This window comes from Mustela putorius, unplaced genomic scaffold (assembly GCF_011764305.1).
Source record: "Mustela putorius furo isolate JIRA1106 unplaced genomic scaffold, ASM1176430v1.1 tig00000785_pilon_pilon_pilon, whole genome shotgun sequence".
Classification (NCBI taxonomy): domain Eukaryota; kingdom Metazoa; phylum Chordata; class Mammalia; order Carnivora; family Mustelidae; genus Mustela; species Mustela putorius.
In genome coordinates, this window is record NW_025421480.1 from 8,030,662 (window position 1) to 8,045,746 (window position 15,085).

A 15,085-nucleotide genomic window follows, 5' to 3' on the forward strand; every position below is an offset into this window, starting at 1 on the left:
CTCAGGCTTATGAGATCAAGCCCATGTTGGGCTCTGCACTGGGCATGGAGCCTGCTAAAGATCCTTTTTCTCCCTCTCCCTTTGCCCCTCCCCCCTAAAAAAGTAATAAAATACATGAATCTTACCAAGATCTCTAGTTTCCTTGATCCTTCTCCTTTCCCACTCACAGTTTATCAAGCAAAACTGATTCTAGCTAATGTAAGAAGAAAAGAACTTACCAGACAATAACAAGGAGCTCACAAAACAGGCAAGAACCAAGAAGGTTCAGCATTCTGTACTACAGCTAAAGTAATGCTATAAGGGCAGTCTAGTTACTATGCCACTGCTGGTACCACTGCCCCGGACCACTGCCACTAAATTCTTGCTGTTATTGCTTCCATCAGCCCCATAGGTAATTAAAATTGTCCCTCATTTTTATATTACCTCCTTAAGATTCAAAATCGTGCACAAGAACATCTGATTGGCTGAGCCTGGTTCACATGCCTGTTGCACCAGAAGACTGTGAGAGCGAAGATCTCGCCTCTTGAGCTTACTTAGTGAGAGGACATTGTATTCAGCTAACCTACCCAGCAGAGTCCACCCAAACAGGAAAAATATTTGGATCCTGAGTGCCACAGAAGTGAAGAATGAAAAGGAGAGGAAGGAAAAGAAGAGGAGTGTGTGGGGGGGAATGGAGGAAAGGGAAGAGGAGGAGGAAAAAGAGGAAGGGAAGACACCCATGGTTGTCTCCTTTAGCCCCTGCTGGCTTGGGGACAGGGTCGGGGGGTGCTGTCTGCTTAAAGCTGTCTGTTCCAATGTCCGCCTCCTTATTCTCAGTAGATGATCTTACATTGTATTTCAAAAATGGTAGCCGTACGGCCCAGACCTCTCAACTTGTTGCTTCTACCTTTAAAACATATCCTCTACACTCTCCTTTCCTGCTGTCCTTTTTATTTTAGTAAAAGAGCTGGCTGTTCCTGCTCTTGTTCAAGGCTAATTTTCTCATTTGTATTCATGATCTCATTCACGCTTGTCTTCTCCAGGACTTTTCTTCAGTAATTAAGACTTTCTTTCCTCTCTCTCTTTTTAAAAAATTTTTCTTTAAAGTAATCTCTACACCCAAAATAGGGCTCAAACCCATGACCCCGAGATCAAGAGTCATACGCTGCACTGATTGAGCCATCCACATGCCCCCCTGTCTCTTTGTTAAGATTACTAAATAATATCTATGCCAGAAATCTTTGAATGCTAGAGATATAAAGATGTATTTGATGCAGTTTTGAAGGAGTTAGTATTTAATAGGGAAAAATAGACACAAAGAGTTGGTTGCAGTGCAATTATTTGCTCATAATCAGAATTATTTGTGTAAGTCGTTTACTTTCTGGTTATCCTTTAGAGTGTTAACATCCCTTTGTTCTCTGCTGTGTCTTCAGCATCTGGTACCTAGTTGGTACTCAATAAATATTATTGCATGAACAACGAGAAGCAAGCACAGGGCTCAAGGATCCCAGAGGAGGGGTGGTTGACTCAGCCTAGAGTCAAGAGCAGTATCTTCAAGGTTTAAGGTCAGCAGGGAAGAGACGAGCGAAGAGTACCAGGCAGAGACAGGAGCAGGAACAAAGGAGGGACTGAAGAGGAGGTGGACGGCATGAGCCGTTAGGTGTTAAATAGTTCTTAACAGTTAACATTTATGGAGTGTTTACATACGCATTCTAAGTATTCTGTGATAAGGTATGATTCCCACTGTAGAGAAGAAGAATAACTTGGATTCTTAGGGGCCACTTAGCCTATAAACATTAGAGCAGGGATTTTGTTTGGGTTCTTTCTGGCTGCAAAGCCTGGTCTTAAATCTACCCTGTTCGACTCATGTGGTTCTCCAACTTGGCCAGTCATCAGATCTCCCGAGGGGCTCTGCCTGGCTCTGCCCGGGATACTGAATCCAAACTTCCAGGGGCAGAGCTTAGAGATCCCTAGTGTCATCAAGTTCTTGAGTGCTTGCCGGATGACTGGCCTGGTCCTGCCTCTGGTGTCCAGAGCCAAGTCACCGATCAGACCACGGCAATCTGGTGTTCCTCCGGGTCTTTGACCGCATCCTGTAGGGGTGGGGGCAGAGTCTGAAGGATTTTAGCTGGAAACTGACGTCTCAGATACCCAGGTTTGCACCCCACTTTGGCAGCAATGTGAAGGATAAAGTTGAGGGTACAGGTTGCAAGCAATAAGAACATTTATCTTTAGATTTCTGCCGCAACTGATCCTTCCTTTCTGCCCACAAATATTCTCAAATCTCTATTTTTTTCCTCATAGTCTTGCCAGTCTTTCAATTATGTGAGTTTCCTCTTTTTCCTTGCTAAATTCTTAAAAGAAACAGCTGTGCTCAATGGCAGGTTTCAGTCAGGTCAAGAAATACTGCTTCGTATGTTCTTCATTCTTGCCTCACCTTTAAAATGCAGCTTCCCTTCCGTTGTCCTCTGCTCTCTCTAAGGTCATCTTTCATTCAGTAAATACTGAATGTTATTTGCAAGCTGGTCCTTTCTCAGATTTTGGGTTGAAATGGGGTCCAAGAAAGGGATTAAGGGAATGAGAGTATGGGTCAGCGGCAGAGTAATCAGTCAACAAAGTGTCGTGTGCCAACCTGTGCGAGCCAGAGGCACGCACAGATGGCCCACACGCAGTTATAAGTCAGAGGATCCTCCATCTGAAGACGGATGGAGGATCTGATGGAAAATTACTTTGGTTTTCGATAGGCTGAGTTTGCGGAGAAGAGATTTGTAGTGGACATACGCACTGTCACTTGGCTGAGAACGGGTTACAAGCTAGACAAACAGATGTGGTCGGTCACAATGTGAAGTGGTAAGCCTCAGTGCCTTTTACGCATTAAATTCACAAAATGTTTCTATAATAATTTGTACCTTTGTAGTTGTTTATATCTTGAGTCAAAGTCTTCTGCTTATGATAAATATATCATGAGGGGTTTAGTTTATCTTGATGTACTATTGTTTAAAACGACACAAGGATTCAATCTGACTTTTAGATTTGGATCATAATTGTATAAGAACCTCTCAAATGGTTGCATTTTAGTAGACTAAAAAAGTACTCTTTTTTGGTATATTTTATGTACTCCTTCCCCTCATTTTCTGTTTTCTTTCTTTCTTTCTTTAAATATTTTTATTTACTTATTTGACACAGAGCGAGGGAGCACAAGCAGGGGGCGCAGCAGGCAGGCAGGCGGGGAGGAGGAGGAGGAGGAGCGGAGGGAGAAGCAGGCTCCCCGCCGAGCAAGGAGCCCGACGTGGGGCTCGATCCCAGGACCCTGGGATCCTGACCTGAGCCGAAGTCAGGCTTCACCGACTGAGCCACCCAGGTGCCCCTCTGTTTTTCTGTTTTCAATTCAAGCTATATGTCCCTCATTTTATTTTTTTCTGCTCATGCTATTTTTCTTTTTATTGCTTTATTCCCCACTAAGTTGTCTCAATAAAGAATGAACATCAACCTATTTTGTTTTTTAAAGTTTTGCATCAAATTTTTACTGCTTTTGGTTCGTTTGTTGTCGTTATTGTTACGAAATGTTTCCTGAAGCTGGGTAAGCAGAAATAACACTCAGACTTGTTTGCAAACCTTCCTCTCTGGGTAGGACTCATCAGTATCATTGCATGACCTTTAAGTTGTAAGACCCTACGAGGGGAACATATTGAAAATAGGCCATAAAACTGGCCATAGTTGGGGCAGTTATCTAAAGTAGGAAGCAAAAATTTAGGATGCCCAAGTCCTGTTTTATTATGTGCCATTTATTTAATGTGAAGTTGAACAATTTTTTGTGTCTTTTTTTTACAGCTATATACAAGTATTAGGAAACTTATAAACATTTCAGAGATTCAAAACTTTTTATGAAGAATTACATATATATCAATCTTAAATATCAACTCTATTATATATGATATCTATAATCCAAGCAATTTTTTCAAAGCAATGAGAAGCAGCATAATGTAGTTAAAAGAAGCTATGTGGACTTGTGCTTGAATCTTCAATATCCCCCTTGCTAGGTACTTTTCAAGTCACTTATCTGACTTTCTAAGCCTCAGTCACCTCATCTGTAAGGCTATTAACAGCTAGTCCAGATGATTTTTGTGAGAAAGAAAACAGCGGCTCCCATCTAATGAACATTTCTATGAGCCACAGTCAGGGTATGCCTTGTCTCTCTTATCCTCACAGAGACTTGCAAGGTAGCTGCTAGTATTATTATCATTGTTATTATTATCACAGCATTATATGTTGATGAGGCAACTAAGACTTAGGGAGATTCGGTAATTTTGCTAAAACTACCAAAATTACCAGATTTGATCATTTCCTAAGAGTTTGAGTATTGAAGGTGCCTGGGTGGCCCAGTCAGGTAGAAATCAGGCTCTTGATCTCAACGCAGGTCTTGATCTCCGGTCACAGGGTTGAGAGTTTAAGTCCTGTGTTGGGCTCCATGCTGGCTGGGGAGCCTACTTTAAAAAAAAAAAAAAGAGTTTGAGGATTCAATCCATTTTGATTTTGGTTTTGTATTGTTTGGAGGGATGCAATCAGTTTTGTCCAACTTTAGAAATTTTTTTTTTTAAATATTAATCACATTAAAATGTTTTTATTTATTTCTCAGGGAGAGAGAGCACAAACAGGGGGAGCAGCAGGCAGAGAGAGAGGCAGAAGGGGAAGCACACTTCCCATTGAACAAGAGGCCCAACATGGGGCTCCATCCCAGGACACCAGGATCATGACCTGAGCCGAAGGCAGCTGTTTAACTGACTGAGCCACCCAGATATCCCCAGAATTTTAATTTTTAAATGAAATCATCACAGATGTCACACTGAACCTTGTGTCTGACCTACAGTACAAGTATTACACTGGTTTTTCAAACCTGTTTCCCACACTCGGTAATGCAAATGAAGCTGATAGCCATCTTTCCCATCTTAGGATACAAAGTAAAGGTAATCTCCAAGTTACAAGTTCTCAACATAATAAAAATAGCCTATGTTTTTAAGTTATTGCCAAGTACTATGCATGAAGCACTTTACACGTGATATTTGATGCTCGCAGGGGCCTTATAGTATAGGGACTGTCATTAGCATCATTTGACAGATAGGAGACTCAGGCCCAGAGAGATCGAGTAACTTGCCCAAGATCACACAGCACCCAGCAAAGCTGGGATCTGAGCAGGGAGTGCCGAGCATATGGGCCACATTATTTCTATATGTTTTGTAGACCACAGTGCCTAGTGGCTGCTCAACAAATATTTGTTAGTTGAGTAAAGGAATGAATGAACTAATGAATGAAGCAAGCGCGACCTCTCCTTTACCCTTCTCCCACCAGGCCTTCCGTTGGTTACTGACTTACTGGTACCACCGTGGGATATGATCCGAGCTACTGTTTCTTCCCCATGATCCTCTTCCTTCTGTCCGCTCAAGAATTATGTAGTGGCTGTACCCAAGCTCTCACATATGGCCAGATACGGTGGTTTGGTCTCTTGTTGAGGGGCTTGGGGGAAGGAGGCTGGAAGCTTGCCCTGGGCTCTTGTGGGCCGTGCGTTGTGGGTGTTCACACCGTGGAGTGTCCCTGTGGTTTTTTCATTTATTTCCTTATTATTTGATCATATAACAAATTTTATTGAACACTAAGTACTTGCTTTGTGTCTGCTTGGGTGCTTAGGATGCTAGGTGTCCTAGTGATACGAGAGTGTTGAGAGCAGATGAGGTCTCTGACTATTGAATTGAGGGTCTAATAAGGGAGGGGAAGGAAACAGTCAAGCAATTCGGACGCTTTGGGAAGCGGAGGGTGCAGGGGGATGCGGTCGTCTCCTCAGGATCGCTGTAGGAATCCCCCAATGGGCTCTGCCTCCCACTGAGTTGCCTTCATAGCAGCAAGAGGGAGCTTCCTTGTTTATAAATCTTGCTAGATACTCACTGCTTTTTTTTTTTTTTTTTTTTAATTTACTTGACAGAGATCACAAGTAGGCAGAGAGGCAGGCAGGGAGAGGGGGAAGCAGGCTCCCCACTGAGCAGAGAGCCCGATGCGGGGCTCGATCCCAGGACCCTGGGATTATGACCCGGGCCGAAGGCAGAGGCTTTAACCCACTGAGCCACCCAGGTGCTCCAATATTCCCTGCTTTATAAATCTTCAGTTGATATCTGTTGCCCTTAGGATAAAATTCAAATTCCTTTAATGTGTCTCACACAAAAAAAGTTCCCATCCCTACCTTGCATTTATAGCTACCTCTCAGTATAAAAATGTTTAGGAGCTCAAGCTTGAACTTTTCCTCGTGTTTTTTAGTTTCTTTTTTGGAAACTGCATTGTAGTACAGTTATGTACTATTGTACAATTTTGCTTTTTATAATTTTGAATTATTTTTTAAGGAAGAGAAAAAATGGATCAGGTTAATGTAAAGGATATATAATTTTTAAGATTTATTTATTTGGGAGAGAGAGAGCATATAAGCAGGGAGAGGGGCATAAGGAGAGGAAGAAAGAAAATCCTCAAGCAGACTCCCCGCTGAGCACCGAGCCCCATGACCTTGAGATCACAGCCTGTGCCAAAATCTAGAGCAGGCTGCTTAACTGACTGAGCCACCCACGTGCCTGTAAAGGGTATAATTTTTAAAAGCACATTTAAGAATTAGTACCTTGCAAGCACCGCCCCCCCAAGAATGTTGTGGGGGGTCCACAATAATCAAAAAGCCTTCCTGCTTATTAACACTCTCAAAAAATACTTTTAAGATTCTAATTTTATCAAAATAGATAAAACTTCAGTCAGTATACTTAAAAATTTATAAGATTGTCTGAAATGAGGCTTGTATCACCGTGGTTCTTTCATAAGCGTGCTTGCTAACCGGTGTTTCTGGTATAATTTCACCATCTGACCATCTTATAAAAGTGCTTATTTTCACATATGGTCATTCCATTTTCTGCTAAATGGGTATTCTATAAAAGGTAACATTTTCTAGAGCACCTGCTGAACATGACATTTCTGTGAAATTTAATAATGTTATTGCTAATATTCTCCCCCAGGCTTGGCAAAATTGCATATACCTTACTGAAACCTTACATACTCATTTCCACTGTACTAAATTTGTGATACTCATACTGAATTAGATGTGACCATGAATTAAATAGACAGAATTACTTGGGTTTTCAACCAGTTATTTTCTCCTATATGTGAAGGTTGTAGTTTAAACATATTCAGTGGCAAAAAATTATTTCCAGAGCACATTTATTAATTATGGCTTTATTTCTATCAATATGGATCGCTATAGGAATACTTATACTTAACAAGAGTTAAGTATAAATAAGACTGTGCTTTGTGAAAAGTGACAGAGTATGGATTTTTAAAAATTTGTTAAGACTTCAGTAAATGTCATTAATGGTGATTATAGTCAATACAGTGCTTCCTTTTTTTTTTTTAAGATTTTATTTATTTATTTGACAAAGACAGACACAGCGACAGAGGGAACACAGCCCACATTGGGCTTCTTGCTCAGCGGGGAGCCTGCTTCTCCCTCTCCCTCTGCCTGCTGCTCCCCCTGCTTGTGCTCTCTCTGTCAAATAAATAAAATCTTTAAAAAAAATGAATATACACAGGCTTTTTTTTTTTTTCCCCATGATGAAAAATGTAGTTAAAGAAGTCAGGGGCAGTTAAAAATCAAAGACAGAAACACTAGCCAGAAAAGGGGAAAACAGTGCTTTAGTTTGCTTTGGCTTAACTACCTGCAACTTTCTCAGGTATTGAACCGATCTTGCTTGAGTTCCTGGGGTCAATCCCATTTGGTCAGAGTGGACAATCCCTTTTATATGTGGCTGCATTTGGTACACCAGTATCATGTTGAAGATTTTTGTGTTTATACTTAGAAGAGATACTGGCCTGTAGTTTTCTTCTGATGTCTTTCTTTGCTTGGATCGGGGCGATATTGACATCATAATAGATGATTTGGTTTCTGCCTCTTCATTTTTGGAAGAGTTTGTAAAGTATTCAGGTTAGTTTTTCCTTAATCTATGCACTTTAGGTGTGGCTCCGTATATATATTTGCAGCTTAAACTTATGATTTGCAGCATATGGCCCCAAAATGTATTCTACATGGTAAGTAGCATGTAGGAGACAGGGTCTACAATATGGTATGTAACTTTCTCTTTCTGTGTTGGAAAGGTAGAGTAGAATGCACGTACAGAATTCTGATGAGATTATTTTTCTCAATTTTCTGGTTCATTGCAGGGTACCTAAGAACTGCTTACAAGCCGTTGTACAGCAATTTTTATTCAGAGCTGATATCTTTTGGCTGCACGTATATTAACAGATGATAGAAGGGCATGAAATCATGGCACTGTATTTACCAGACAGAATTACTTGGTAAATAATTACACTCTCTCTCCTATACTAAGGCTTTTGAGTATATTTCTACCACTAAATTCCTGCAATCCACACAGGTTTTCTAGTTAAGCAATCTGGTTTGGAAAGGTTAAGATTGGGAAAGGGAATTATCATAGACAGGGTTGAGAAACTTTGGGCTATTCATGCTTTAAAACAAGCATTATATCACTACAATTTTTTTTTTTTTTAATATCACTACAGAATTTTAAGCAAACGTTTTCATGTTGGGCTTACTTGCCAGGGAAGTGAATGTCTGGAAATCTACCACTGAGCTGCTGAGATGCTGCCAAATAAAATGTTTATTTTACAGGGATGTGTTCGATTTAATGCCAGTGTATATTGCCATAATAAAAAGGATTGCTTGGCCACTCTGCCCTAACAATAGGTAAAAAGCTGAACGCATTGGAAGAGTAACAACTCTTCTTGCATCTGTGAGAGAGGAGAAGACACAGGGCCAGATAGGCGATTACAAAGAGTCCAGGGCATAGACTCCTAAGTAGAAGCTGCTGTGGGATCGAGTCCAGGGTTAGGGAAACCGGAACTGTAAGTGATGAGCTACTGAAGATGCAATGTGGACAAGTCACAGGGGGACCCCACAATTTTATGAGTTCGACCAGGTTCCTAGAGTAAATATCAGAGAAAAATCCCCTTGTGCTTTCAGTAAGAGGAGGGAAAAAGGAATCATTTTGGAATCCCCCAGAGCACTCCCTTCTTAACACAAAGAAACTAGTTAACAAGAACCTAACTTGCTGGGGTGTTATCAGAGCTTAAACTGACCTGGGGGAAGGGAAGTCCCCAACTCAACTCACTCTAGCCATCTCATCCCATTGTCCCACCTAAAGGGAGAGAAAACAACAGAGAAACACTTGTGAAGCTCCTAGTCCAAAGGCGTAGGCTCACTAAAAGACCAAGACTGAACCGCAGGACTTCTAGAACTCTCCCCCTACTCCCACACCTTACTGCTACATTACTAAAGTCCTACCTATTGCAGTTCCTTTTACCTGGTACACCATGTCCTGCTATAAAGAAAAAATTCAAGGCATCCTAAAAGGCAAAAAACAACACTGGAAGAGGCAGAACAAACATCAGAATCAGATGTGGGCAGGGATGTTGGAATTATCATTCACAGAATATTTTGAAAAACCAATTAATACACTAAGGGCTCTAATGCATGCGAGAACAGGTGGGCCATGTAAGTTGAGAGATGGAAATCCTAAGAATCAAAAAGAAGTACTGGAGGTCAAAAACATTGCAGCAGAAATGAAGAATGACTTCAGTGACCTTAGTAGTCGACACAAGGAAAGAAGAACCTCCGGCTTGAGGATGTATCAATAAAAACTTTAAAAAGTAAAAAGAAAAAAGAGAATAGTGACTCAAAAATATCAGAAAAAAAATCAGAACAAGGACAGTGGAGCAACTACAAAAGGTGTAACCTACACATAATGGGAATATCACAAGGAGAAGAAAGAAGGGAACAGAAAAAATACTTAAAACTGATGACTGAGAATTTCCCCTAAATAATGTCAGACACCGAACCACAGATTCAGGGAAGTTAGGGAATACCAAGCAGGCTAACTCCCCAAAAACTATCCCTAGGCATATAATTTTTAAACTACAGAAAATAAAAAATAATGAAAAAATCCTGGAATAAACCGGAGGTAAAAACCACTTCACTCATAGAGGAACAAAGATAAGAATTACGTACACCTTCTCCTCAGAAACCATGCAAGCAAAAAGAGAGTTGAGTGAAATATTTAGTGTTCAGAGAGATCCCCCACCAACATAGACGTCTTTATCCTAAGAAATTAGGCTTCAAATAAATGAAAGAGAAATAGTCTTTCTCAGACAAAAATCAAAGGAACTTGTTTTCAGTAGATCTGCATTGCAGGAAATGTTTTAAACAAGCTGTATAAAGAGAAGGAAAATGAGATAGGTCAGAAACTGGGGTCTATTCTATATAAAAGGAAGAGCACTGAAGAAAAATAAAGTAAAAATATAACATTTTTCTTATTCTTAACTGAAAATAGATACAGTTCAAAATTATAGCAACAATGTATTTGATTATGTATGCTTATGTATGTGTCTTAAATATGTATATATATGTATGTTTATATTTGCCTATATAAAGATGAAATGAATGACAGCAATGATATATGGGATAGGAGGGAGAAATTTGGATTATTTTATTATTATAAGGTACTCACCTGTGAAGTGGTAGTTTATTTGAAAGTGGACTTGGGTTAGTTGTAAATGTATATTGCATACTCTAGGCAACCACTAAGAAGAATTTTTAAAAAAAGAAGCATAATGTGTATGCTATCAAAGGACAGAACATGGAATCATATGAAATGCTCACTAAAACCCACAAAAGATGGGAAAAGAGTGGAAGACAAAAATAGGAACAAAGAACAGGGCAACAAATAGAAAACAGAAAATATGGTAGCGCTCAACATGATTATATCAATAATCACTTTGAATGTCAGTGGTCTAAGTGTACCAATTAAAAGAGATTGTCAAGGTGTATCAAAAACCAAGAATTATATGTTGTCTTCAAGAAACCCACTTTAAATAGAAAGACACATATAGATTAAAGGCAAATAGATGGGGGAAATATATCATGCTAACAGGAATCCAAAGAAATTGGGAGTGGGGTTATGTCAATTTCAGACAGAGGAAACTGGAAAGCAAATTATCAGGGATAAAGAAGCACATTACATTAATGATAACGGGGTCAATTCTCCAGGAAAACATAATAATCCTTAACATGTATGTGCCTAAAAAGAGTGTCAAACTGCATGAGGCAACAACTAATAGAACTGCAAGGAAAATAGATGATTTGGGGCACCCGGGTGGCTCAGTTAAGCATTCCACTCCTGGTTTTGGCTCAGACCATGATCTCAGGCCTTGAGTGGGACTCTGTGTTCAGCTGGGAGTCTGCCTGAAGATTCTCTCCTGCCCCTCTCCTGCACTTGCTCTCTCTCATGCCCTCTGTCTCTCTAAAAAAAATAAATCTTTTTTTTTTTTAAGATTTTATTTATTTATTTGACAGACAGATTACAAGCAGGCAGAGAGGCAGGCAGAGAGAGAGAGGAGGAAGCAGGGTCCCTGCTGAGCAGAGAGCCCGATGTGGGGCTCGATCCCAGGACTCTGGGATCATGACCTGAGCCGAAGGCAGAGGTTTAACCCCCTGAGCCACCCAGGCGCCCCTAAAAAAAATAAATCTTAAAGAAAAAAAAAACCCACCTCTCAGTAAGCTAGGAATAGAGGAAAATTTCTTCCACTTGATAAAGAATATCTACAAAAATGTACAGTTAACATCATACTTAATGGTGAGAAACTCAGGGCTTTCCCACAAAGATCAGGAACAAGGTGAGCATCCACCTCTCATTCCTCCTTTTCAACATGGCACGGTATGTATTAGTGCTACGGTCTGAGTGTTTGGGGTCCCCCCAATTCATATGTTGAAATCCCATCCCCCAAAAGGGATATTAGGAAATGGGGGCCTTTGGGAACTGACTGGGTCATATGAGCGTGGAGCCCTCATGAATGGGGTTAGTGCTCTTATACGGGACACCCTAGGGAGCTCTCTTGCCCCTTCCACCACACGGGGATACAGTGAGAAGCGTGTAACCTGGACAAGAGCATTCGTCACCAGACCATGTGGGCCACCTGATCTCTGACTTCCTACTTCTGGAACTGTGAGAAACACATTTCTGTTGTATGTGGCATTTTGTTTCACAGCCCAGACTAAGACAACTAGACCAAAAAAGAAAAATAAAAGGTAAACAGATTGGGAAGGAAGAAATAAAATGGATTGCCTTCACACGTAAAATGTATTATTGGGATTCTTCTGAAGCAGTTGGCAAATTTTTTTTTTCATTTTTCAGTAACTTTTTTTAAAAGACATATACACTACTTATTAGAATAAAGGAAATATTTCCTTCTGTAATTACCTTCTTTAAGAATTATAATATCCCTCTCCTCTTTATTATAGCAGCTTTATTGATACACAATTCACATGCACAGTTTTTTGAAGTGTGCATCCAGAGGTTTTTAGTCTAATAGGTGTATGTATGTAGCTATTCCCCATTGTCAATTTTATTTTATTCATTCTTTTTTTTTTTTTTTTTGAGAGAGAGAGAGAGAAAGTGCAGGCATGCACGTGTGCACACACACAAGCGTGGGAGGGGCAGAAGTAGAGGGAGAGAGAATCTTAAGCAGCTTCTACATCCAGTGTGGAGCTGATCTGGGGTTTGATCTCGATCCTGAGATCATGACCTGAGCCAAAACCAGTTGTGTTGTATGCTTAACTGACTGAGCCACCCAGGCTCCCCACCACTGTCAATTTTAGAACAATTTCATTAGAGAGGTTAGTTTTTAACTTTTATTCTTCTTTTTTTTTAATTAAGATATATATAATGTATTATTTGTTTCAGGGCTACAGGTGACTCCTCAGTCTTACACCATTCACAGCGTTCTCCATAGCACACGCCCTCCCCAGTGCCCCTCCCCCAGCCACTGCATCCCTCCCTCTCCCCTCCAGCAAAACCCTCAGTTTGTTTCCTGAGCTTGAGAGTCTCTCATGGTTTGTCTCTCCAGTTTTGTCTTGTTTCATTTTTTCCTCCTTCCCCTTTGATCCTCTGTTTTGTTTCTCAAATTCTTCCTATCAGTGAGATCATATAATTGGTTTTCTCTGATTGATGTCATTGCAAATGGCAACATATCATTTTTTGATGGCTGCATAGTATTCCTGTGTGTGTGTGTGTGTGTGTGTGTGTGTGTGTGTGTGTGTGTATGCCACATCTTTATCCTTTCTTCTGTTGATGGACATCTAGGCTCTTAACTTTCACTCTTTATACCCTTTTTAAAACCATTTTAACCATTTTCAAGTGTGTAGTTCAGGGGCATTAAGTCCATACCCAGTGCTGTGCAGCCATCACCATCATCTATTTGCAGAACTTTTCATCATTCTCAACTCCCCATGAGACAGTAACTTCCCATTCTTCTCAGCTCCTGGCAACCAACACTCTACTTTATGTCTCTGTGAGTTTGATGATTCTGAGTACTTCCTGGAAGTGGGCTCATTCATTATTTGTCCTTCTGGATCTTGCTTATTTCATTTCGCTTAATGCCTTTAAGATTCATCCATGTCATAGCATGTCAGAATTTCCTTCCTTTTTAAAGGCTGAGTAATATTTCACTGTGTATGAGTGTGTGTGTGTAAAAACATTTTGTTTATGCATCCATCTGTCAATGGACTTTTGAGTTGTTTCCACCTTTGAGCTATTGTGAATAATGCCTCTGTGACTATTGGCATACAAGTATACAAGTTCTTTTGGGTGTATACCCAGAAGTAGAATTGCTAGATCATATAGTAATTTGACTTTCAGTTTTTTAAGGAACTTCCATACTGTTTTCCACAGTGGCTGTACTGTTTTACATTCTCAGCAGTAATATACAAGGTTTCCAGTTTTTCCACATCCTCACCAGTACTTGTTATTTTTCATTTTTATGATAATAGCCATTCTCATGGTTGTGAAATGGCATCTCATTATGGTTTCGATTTGCATTTATCTAATGACTAGTGATATTGAATATCTTTTCATGAACTTAGGAGCCATTTGTGTAACTTCTCTTGAGAAATGTCTGTTGAATTTTTTTGCGTATTGTTAAACTGGGTTGTTTGTTTTAGTTGTTTAGTTATAGGAGTACTTTATACAGTCTGGATGTTAATCCCTTACCAGATATATGCTTTCCAAACATTTTCTACCATCTGTGGGTTCTCTTTTCACTTTCGATAGCATCTTTGATTCACAAAATTTCTAACTTTGATGACATCCAGCTTATGAATTTTTTTGGTTGTTGCCTATGACTTTGGAGGTCATATCCATTGCCAAATCCAATATGATGAAGATTTTTCCCTGCTTTCTTCTAAAATCTTATAGTTTGAGCTCTTCTGTTTAGGTCTTTGATTCCTTTTGAGTTCATTTTTGTGTCTGGGGCAAGATAAGGATCCAACTTCACTCTTTTGTATGCATATACAGGTTCCCCAGTACTGTTTATTGAAAAGACTGTCCTTTCTGCATTCAGTATTCTTGGCACCCTTTTCAAAAATCAGTTGACCATATGTGAGGGTTTATTTCTGTGCTTTCTATTTTTTTGCATTAGTCTATATGTCTCTCTTTTTGCCAGTATATTTGGTTACTATAACTTTGTAGTAAGTTTTGAAATCAGGAAGTATGAGTCCTTTAACTTTCTTCTTCTTTTTCAAGATTGTTGGGTCCTTTGAGATTCCATATGAATTTTAGGATGGGTTTTGTTTCTGAAAAACAAAACAAAACAAAAAACCACCACTGGAATCTTGACAAAGATTACTGAATGTGTAAATTGCTCTGGTAGTATATTAATTTTTCTAGAATTGTAACAAAATGCCATAAATTGCATGGCTTAAACAACAGAAGTTTATTGTCTAACTGTTCTGGAGGCTAGAAGTGTTAGGGTTGGGTCCCTTCTGAAAGTTGTAATAAAGAGTGCTTTCTCATTCTTCTCTCTCTCTCTCTCTTTTTTTTTAAAGATTTTATTTACTTATTTGACAGACAGAGATCATAAGTAGGCAGAGATGCAGGCAGAGAGAGAGGAGGAAGCAGGCTCCCCGCTCAGCAGAGAGCCGATGCAGGGCTCAATCCCTGGGATCATGACCTGAGTGGAAGGCAGA

General features: G+C 39.9%; 1 protein-coding gene across 3 annotated transcripts in view; it reads left to right on the forward strand.

Moving 5' to 3' along the window:
• The window catches only part of EFCAB2 (EF-hand calcium binding domain 2), a 107,950-nt gene that overhangs the window by 27,112 nt on the left and 65,753 nt on the right, over positions 1-15,085 (forward strand). Inside the window, exon 2 of one of the 3 annotated variants that reach the window (XR_006607989.1) lies at positions 2,724-3,099. The exons of the other annotated variants lie outside the window; for them this stretch is intronic. The gene's annotated coding sequence lies outside the window, so the exon portion shown is untranslated. Of the gene's footprint in view, positions 1-2,723; positions 3,100-15,085 lie in introns of those variants that run through there. 3 annotated transcript variants of the gene reach the window in all.